Below are 9,364 nucleotides of genomic sequence, written 5' to 3'. Positions count from 1 at the left end.
TACAATCAAAATCATTGACCCTCATCTTAATGATGGGCTCCCAACCATCTTCCAACTTCCTAGGAATAGAGGTTTCAAGTTTTAGTTTCTCTTCTCTAGCTTTTATGAGAGCATTTGTAATGTGTTTTGTGAAGGCCGAATTTATAGCACTAGCATTGGGACTTTTAGCAAGCTTTTGTAAGAACTTTATAACTTCAGAGATGTGACAATCATCAAAGTCTAAACCATTATGATCTACAGCAATGAGATCATTGTCCCCAATATTTAAAAAAATTTCAGCAGTTTTATCAAATTCAGCAGTTTTAGCTGTTTCAGGCAATTTTGCACGCTTTGCACTAGGAGTAGTAACATTGCCAACACCAATTATTTTACCATTGATAGTAGGAGGTGTAGAAACATGTGAATCATTAACATTACTAGTGGTGGTAATAGTCCAAACTTTAGCTACATTATTCTCTTTAGCTAGTTTTTCGTTTTCTTCTCTTTTCCACCTAGCATGCAATTCGGCCATCAATCTAATATTCTCATTAATTCGAACTTGGATGGCATTTGCTGTAGTAACAATCTTATTATCAATATACCTATTAGGCATAACTTTCAATTTTAAAAGATCAACATCAGAGGCAAGACTATCAACCTTAGAAGCGAGAATATCAATTTTATCGAGCTTTTCCTCAACAGATTTGTTAAAAGCAGTTTGTGTACTAATAAATTCTTTAAGCATGGCTTCAAGACCAGGGGGTACACTCCTATTATTTTTGTAAGAATTACCATAAGAATTACCATAACTATTACCATTAGCAGAAGGATATGGCCTATAATTGTTACTAGAATTGTTCCTATAAGCATTGTTGTTGAAATTATTATTTTTAATGAAGTTCACATCAACATGTTCTTCTTGGGCAACCAATGAAGCTAAAGGAACATTATTAGGATCAACATTAGATCTACCATTCACAAGCATAGACATAATAGCATCAATCTTATCACTCAAGGAGGAGGTTTCTTCAACATAATTTACCTTCTTACCTTGTGGAGCTCTTTCCGTGTGCCATTCAGAGTAATTTGTAATCATATCATCAAGAAGTTTTGTTGCCGCCCCCAAAGTAATGGACCTAAAGGTACCTCCAGCAGCTGAATCCAATAAGTTCCGCGAAGAAAAATTCAATCCTGCATAAAAGGTTTGGATGATCATCGAAGTAGTCAGTCCATGGGTTGGGCAATTCTTTACCAAAGATTTCATTCTCTCCCATGCTTGAGCAACATGTTCATTATCTAATTGCTTGAAATTCATTATGCTACTTCTCAAAGATATAATTTTAGCGGGAGGATAATATCTACCAATAAAAGCATCCTTACATTTAGTCCATGAATCAATACTATTTCTAGGCAGAGATAGCAACCAATCTTTAGCTCTTCCTCTTAAAGAGAAAGGAAACAATTTTAATTTTATAATGTCACCATCTACATCCTTATACTTTTGCATTTCACATAGTTCAACAAAATTATTAAGATGGGCAGCGAGCATCATCAGAACTAACACCAGAAAATTGCTCTCTCATAACAAGATTCAGTAAAGCAGGTTTAATTTCAAAGAATTCTGTTGTAGTAGCAGGTGGAGCAATAGGTGTGCATAGGAAATCATTATTATTTTTGCTAGTGAAGTCACACAACTTAGTATTCTCAACAGTACCCATTTTAGCAGTAGTAAATAAAGCAAACTAGATAAAGTAAATGCAAGTAACTAATTTTTTTGTGTTTTTAATATGGAGAACAAGACAGTAAATAAAGTAAAGCTAGCAACTAATTTTTGTGTGTTTTGTTTAAGTGCAGCAAACAAAGTAGTAAATAAAGTAAAGCAAGACAAAAACAAAGTAAAGAGATTGGAAGTGGAGACTCCCCTTGCAGCGTGTCTTGATCTCCCCGGCAACGGCGCCAGAAAAATAGCTTGATGCGTGCGATCGACACGTCCGTTGGGAACCCCAAGAGGAAGGTGTGATGCGTACAGTAGCAAGTTTTCCTCGGAAAGAAACCAAGGTTTATCGAACCAGGAGGAGCCAAGAAGCACGTTGAAGGTTGTTGGTGGAGGAGTGTAGTGCGGCGCAACACCAGGGATTCCGGCGCCAACGTGGAACCTGCATAACACAATCACAGAACTTTGCCCCAACGTGACAGTGAGGTTGTCAATCTCACCGGCTTGCTGTAAACAAAGGATTAAATGTATTGTGTGGAAGATGATGATTGTTTGCAAAGAACAGTAAAGAACAATTGCAGCAGTTTGTATTTCAGATATAAAGAATAGGACCGGGGTCCACAGTTCACTAGTGGTGTCTCTCCCATAAGATAGCAGATGTTGGGTGAACAAATTACAGTTGGGCAATTGACAAATAAAGAAGGCATAACAATGCACATACATATATCATGATGAGTACTATGAGATTTAATCGGGGCATTACGACAAAGTACATAGACCGCTATCCGAGCATGCATCTATGCCTAAAAAGTCCACCTTCGAGTTATCATCCGAACCCCTCCGAGTATTAAGTTGTAAACAACAGACAATTGCATTAAGTATGGTGCGTAATGTAATCAACACAAATATCCTTAGACAAAGCATCGATGTTTTATCCCTAGTGGCAACAGACACATCCACAACCTTAGAACTTTCTGTCACTCGTCCCAGATTTAATGGAGGCATGAACCCACTATCGAGCATAAATACTCCCTCTTGGAGTCACAAGTATCAACTTGGCCAGAGCCTCTACTAGCAACGGAGAGCATGCAAGAACATAAATAACATATATGATAGATTGATAATCAACTTGACATAGTATTCAATATTCATCGGATCCCAACAAACACAACATGTAGGATTACAAATAGATGATCTTGATCATGATAGGCAGCTCACAAGATCTAACATGATAGCACAATGAGGAGAAGACAACCATCTAGCTACTGCTATGGACCCATAGTCCGAGGGTGAACTACTCACACATCGATCCGGAGGCAATCATGGCGATGAAGAGACCTTCGGGAGATGATTCCCCTCTCCGGCAGGGTGCCGGAGGCGATCTCCTGAATCCCCCGGGATGGGATTGGTGGCGGCGGCGTCTCTGGAAGGTTTTCCGTATCGTGGCTCTCGGTACTGGGGGTTTCGCGACGAAGACTATATGTAGGCGGAAGGGCAGGTCAGGGGGCCACACGAGGGCCCCACACAACAGGCCGGCACGGCCAAGGCCCAGGCCACGCCGCCCTAGTGTCTGGCCACCTCGTGGCCCCACTTTGTCTCTCCCTCGGACTTCTGGAAGCTTCGTGCAAAAATAGGACCCTGGGCGTTGATTTCGTCCAATTCCGAGAATATTTGCTTACTAGGATTTCTGAAACCAAAAACAGCAGAAAACAGCAACTGGCTCTTCGGCATCTCGTCAATAGGTTAGTGCCGGAAAATGCATAATAATGACATATAATGTGTATAAAACATGTGAGTATCATCATAAAAGTAGCATGGAACATAAGAAATTATAGATACGTTTGGGACGTATCAGTCCGTCGTCTCCTCCCGCCGCTCGCGGTTTTCTATCTCTGAGGTCCACGCGAGTGCTTTGGACGTTGCGGATATCTCGGCCGCTGTGGGCCGAGTCACTCTTCCCCTAGACGAGGATGATGGTCGTGCCTCCGACTACGCTCCCGACGAGCGCAGCGCTCGGAAAGCCAACGGGAAGAAACGTCGCGACCGCGCGGGCGCTGCGCGTCGCCTTAGCGCCCGCCTCGCCGGCAAGGAGGCTGCTGAGCACGTCATGGTCGAATCGCGCGCGATCAAACGCCACGGCCTACGTGACTCCCTCTTCGGCTGTTCCCCGAAGCTGCGCGCAAAGGTGCTAAAGAGCAAGGCCCTGGACGCTGTTCGTAGGCCCATGAGCTCGACGATGGTGGCCGATCCCCGTGTCGCTGCTGCCATCCCCTCTGCCCAGGTGCCCGCCGTGGTCGATGCCTAGCAAGCCCTGGAACCAACAGTACCTCTAGCTAGCAAGGGCTAGCCGCCTGTGTGTGTCCTCTTCTCCCGGTTTCCCTGTCATCCGTGTCATCTCTCTCTGTTGGTCTAGCTGGGAGTCGCCCAGCTGGATAGTGTCTCGGTTCTATCCTCTGTCCCCTTTGTTGTACCCTGGTGTTATGTGTTGTTGTAATGGATAGTCCGATGTTTAAAAACATGTCTGTGCTCTCCTGGAATGCCCAAGGGCTTGGCCAGGACGCAAAATGCACCCTTGTTCGTGATGCTGTTCAGGCTGCAAATCCCTCCACCGCTTGCATCCAAGAAACTAAACTCGAACGGACCGACAATTCCAAATCTCGGTCCTTCCTCCCCTCTTGTCTCTCTTCGTTTGCCACTCGTGACGCGGACGGTAGCCGCGGTGGGATTCTAACTGCCTGTGATCCCGCCATGTTCTCCCTTTCTTCTAGCGTCCCTCGTCTATTCTCGCTCACCCCCACCATGTCCTCCACCACAACTGACCTATCCTTCTCCATTACTAATGTGTACGCCCCCGCTGACCACTCCCTCACCCAATCCTTCATCACCGAGATGCTCTCCATCCTCCCCTCCATCGTCGGCCCTTGGTTGGTTTGTGGTGATTTTAATCTCATCCGATACCCACACGAAAAGAACAACTCAAACTTCGATCGCGCTCTTTCCAGTGCGTTCAATGGCATGATCAACGACATGGCCTTCTTTGAATTACCTCTCTCGGATCGCTGCTTTACTCGGACAAACCGCCGCTCCCCTCCCACCCTTGCCCGGTTAGACCGGGCCTTCTTTATGAAGCCTGGGACTCCATCTTCCCCAACTCCGTTCTCTCATCCCGCCCGCGCACCACCTCAGACCACTTCCCCCTTATTATCTCCGCCTCCACCACCATTCCCTCCTCCCACAGGTTTTTCTTCGAAAACGCTTGGCTCCTTCATCCACACTTCCTCCCCACCACCATTCCGGCCTAGACGCAAGGACCAACATGTGATGATGCGGCCGGTACCATTGCTGCAAGGGTAAAAAGGTTTCGGTTTGCCGCAAAAACTTGGAAGAAAAACCACCGCTTTATCCCCAGATTTGATAACAACTGCAAATTTGTTGTTGACCTTATCGACCTTCTCGAGGAAACTCGTGTGATTTTAGGTGAGGAGGAGGCCCTCCACCGCGATGCTAGAGCCGCTCTCGAGTTCTCCCTCCGCTCCCAAGCCGCCTACTGGAAGCAACGCGGCAAATTTCGTGATGTCCGCGAGGGGGACGGCAACACCAGGTTCTTCCACGCCATGGCCTCCCACCGGCGTCGCCGGAACCAGATCAGGTCGCTCCTGCTCGACGATGGCAGCATCGTTGTCGCCCACGGCGACAAAGCGCATGTGCTGCATGCGTTCTACACCGATCTCTTGGGGCGGGCTCGCGATACCCACTGGGCCTCTGACCTCGGCCGGCTCTACCGCGACTCTCGCCGCGTCGATGGCCCAAGACTGGTGGCCCCCTTCTCACCTGTGGAGCTCAAGGCTGCAGCCTTTGGGCTTGACCGCACCAGCGCCCCCGGCCCAGACGGTTTGGGCCCCAGCTTCTTCCAGGCTGCCTGGAGCGATGTCGGCCAGGACATGCAGCGCCTCGCCGACGGTTTCCACGCGGGCGACGTCGATCTGGCCAGGATCAACCGGGCTCATGTCGTTCTTCTTCCGAAACGTGACGGCGTGCTGCCTCCCAGCGTGTTCCGCCCCGTCTCGCTTCAAAACTGCGACATGAAAATCCTGTGCAAGACGCTCACTACTCGCCTCCAAAAATAGATCGCAGCCGTGATCGACATCGACCAGTCTGGCTTCATCGCCGGGCGCAGCATCTCCGAGAACTTCGTCTACGCGACGGAAATGGTGCAATCTTGCTACAAGCGCGCTGCCCCAACCCTGGTCCTCAAGCTCGACTTCGCCAAAGCGTTTGACTCCATCGACTGGGGCAGCCTGCGGCGAGTCCTTCTGGCTAGAGGCTTCCCTCCCCTCTGGTGCGACTGGATGGATACCATTTTCCACTCCTCCATGTCTGCGGTGCTGCTCAATGGGATCCCCGGACATTGGATCAACTGCAAGCCAGGGCTCCGTCAGGGGGACCCCCTATCTCCATACATTTTCCTCCTGGTGGCTGACATTCTTCAGAAGTTGATTCAGCAGGATGGCATGCTCCAGCTCCCGCTGATCGACGGGCTCCCGCCGCTGGTGCTGCAGTACGCTGACGACACCTTGATCATCCTCCGTGCCGTCCCTGGTGCGGCCGATCGGCTCAAGGGAATCCTCGACAACTTCGCCAACGCCACCGGCCTTGTCATCAACTTCACCAAGAGCACCCTCGTCCCCATGTCCATCGACGACGACTTGCTGGCTTCGGCAACCGCGGCCCTAGGGTGCTCCGTCGAGGGGTTTCCCCAGACCTACTTGGGACTCCCTCTCTCCTGTGATAAGCTCAACATCGACGCCTTCACTCTGCTCATCGCCAAGGCCGACAAATTCCTCTCCGGCAGGAGAGCTCTCCTCCTTTCTCCAGTCGGCTGCCTCGTGCTCGTGAACACTGTTCTGGACTCCCTTCCCACCCACGCTATGGCAGCGCTCATGCTGCCGCCGTCGGTGATCAAGGCCCTCGACGCTCTCCGTCGCTCCTTCCTCTGGGACGATGGCGAGCGTGCCTCCGGGGCCAAATGCCTTGTGGCCTGGGACAAGGTCTGCCGCTCCAAGGGCGAGGGCGGGCTAGGTGTGCGCGCACTTGCCGTCCAAAATGCATGCCTCCTCGTCAAGCTTCTACACCGGCTGTACGCCTGCCCTGACTCCCCCTGGGCTGCGTGGAAGTGGGCTGAGATTGGCGACCGCTCGGTCGATGCGGTGGCGCGCGCCGCTCCGGCCAGCAACCACTGGGGAACTCTGCGCAAGCTGATTCCCCTCTACCGCTCTATCTCTCGTGTCTCGGTGGGAGATGGCCGGCGAGCCTCCTTCTGGCATGACTCCTGGCTTCCCGGAGGCGCCCTGGACGCCTCGCATCACGCTCTCTACACCCACACCACCAAGCCGGACGCGACCGTGGCGCAGGTCCTGCAGGCTGGCATCGACAATACCCTCGCTCCGCGCCTCTCCACGGTGGCGGCGCATGAGCTGGAGTTGCTTCGCCCTCTCCTCGACTCGGTCTCGATCAGGGACGAGCCTGACTCTCGCTCCTTGCACCGCTGCGCCGGGCCTCAAAACTCCCTTCGCGTAGCTGAGCTCTACCGGCTCTGCCACTTTGGCGGCGAGCAGTCTGCCCATGCAAGCTTCCTCTGGGACGGTTGGGCCCCCTCCAGGGTCAAATTCTTCGCCTGGCTGCTGGTCAAGTCGCGCATTCAGACCAGGGACAACCTCCTTCGCAAGACCATCGTCGGCGTCGCCGAGGCTGGCTGCCCCCTGTGCGCTGCCTCCATTGAGACCGCAAGCCACCTCCTTCTCCACTGTCCCGTTGCAGCAAATTTCTGGGTCACTGTTGGAGTTGTTGTGCCTACTGCTGCTCACATCGACGAGCTGCACCTCATCCGGGCGCCGCCGAGAGTGCCGGCCGAAACTGCATCTCTCCCTCGCTTGCTGAAAAACTGTCGCGACGATGCTACTCTCTGGCGGGGGCGTCTTCCTGCTAGGCTACAGGACGCGGTTGACGCCTGGCTTGCCTGCCTCCGTAACCCTGATAGTTTAACCTGATGTAACATATAACTCTTTCTGCTCTCTATCTTTCTGATGTACAACATCTGGGGTCTGCCCCTTTTTCAATATAATTCAGGTGGGGATCCTCTCCCCCCCGGTGAAAATTCGAAAAACAAAAGATAGTGCGATGACAAGGAGAGTCCTCTGGAGTTGTTATTCTTTGGAGACGACTACATCGGTTGAGACACGCTTTGTTGCTTAGTTTTAGACATGTTCTTTGTTTTTTTTTTGTTGGTGTGGTTGTCTTCGGATTAGCTCGTGTGGAGTCGGTGCTACACTCGTTGCTTGCAGCAAGTGGGAGCTTTCTTGTACTCAAACCTATGCCTTTTATAAAATTATGGTACGCCTTTGGCGTACTCTCGAAAAAAAGAAGATTATTGGATTTTTATAAAGATGGTATGTATTCCCTCAATTTCATATTACTAAATTAGCAACAATTAATACGGAACAAAGTGAGTACTAGTAGCCTACATTATTAAGTTTATGGATAGTTATTTCATGTCTTTTGAGCAATGTTCAAGAAATCGTTAATCGTTAACTTATCGTTCAATCCTAAAATGAAGATTAATCACTTATCAGACGGTTAATCGTTTTTATCAGTCGGCCATTTATCGTCTTTTTTCTTGTAAATCTTAATTTTTGGCACTAAATATTCTATAATATGCTATGTAAAAATAATGTTGGAGCATTTAACATAAGTACTACCTTGATTCCTTGCATTTCAAACAATAAATATGCAAATTTTGAACTAATGCATAGTTCGAAAAAACTATAGGACGAAAATATCGACTTCTAGACCGAATTTTAGCAAAAATCGAGCGAAATATCGGCTATCACACTGTAAATCGGCCGTAATATCGGCGCTGGCGATAAATCAACCGATATGCCAAAATCTTATCGGCTACCACCCGATTTACGACAAATTGGTATCACGGCCGATTTTTGAACAATGCTTTTGAGGGGACAACCTACTTTGAGCTTGATCTTGATATACCCAACCAGATTTTTTTTTTGAACAAAGAAAAAGGCCTAGAAGGCCCAGGAGCTTTCATTCCATCACACGTGGTGGGTACAAATTTACAGGGAAGTCCTCATGCATCTCTTGCACTGAAAAATCTAAATTTGAAGAAAGGCCCTCCCAAATTACATAAAACACCCCGAGACAAAAATTGAAAAAGCAATCGGGTCCCTGGGCGCCACCACCACCATTCGCCGGCGACCTCGAGACCCTGCCGTCGAGATACGATGCCGATATGCTCGATAGCATACTTCCGACGATGCTGCTGATCCGCCGGCCGCTTCTCCTCCTCCGGGGACGAACCACTTGGCGGTGGAGAGGCGACGAGCTCCGGCGAACAGAGCGAAGAGGGGCCTCCATCTTGGAGGTTGCAGATAGGCCGCCATACCGGCCAAAGATCGTGCCGTCGACGAGGAACGGCGCGTGTTCCGCACAGAAGAGCTTCGCCAAAGAAGCTCCACAGCACCCTGTAGGCAAGCGCTGAGGAGCAGAGGTCCATCTCGTCCAACCGCCACCTCCCCTCTCACCACCACGACAAGGCAGAGAGGATGAACAGAGAGACACGCTGGAGGAGCAGCTCCACCAGCAGAGAGGGAAGGATCC

This window comes from Lolium rigidum, chromosome 4 (genome assembly GCF_022539505.1).
Source record: "Lolium rigidum isolate FL_2022 chromosome 4, APGP_CSIRO_Lrig_0.1, whole genome shotgun sequence".
In the NCBI taxonomy this organism is placed as follows: Eukaryota; Viridiplantae; Streptophyta; class Magnoliopsida; order Poales; family Poaceae; genus Lolium; species Lolium rigidum.
The sequence above is the reverse complement of the archived record's forward strand: the minus strand, read 5'-3'. Positions refer to the sequence as shown.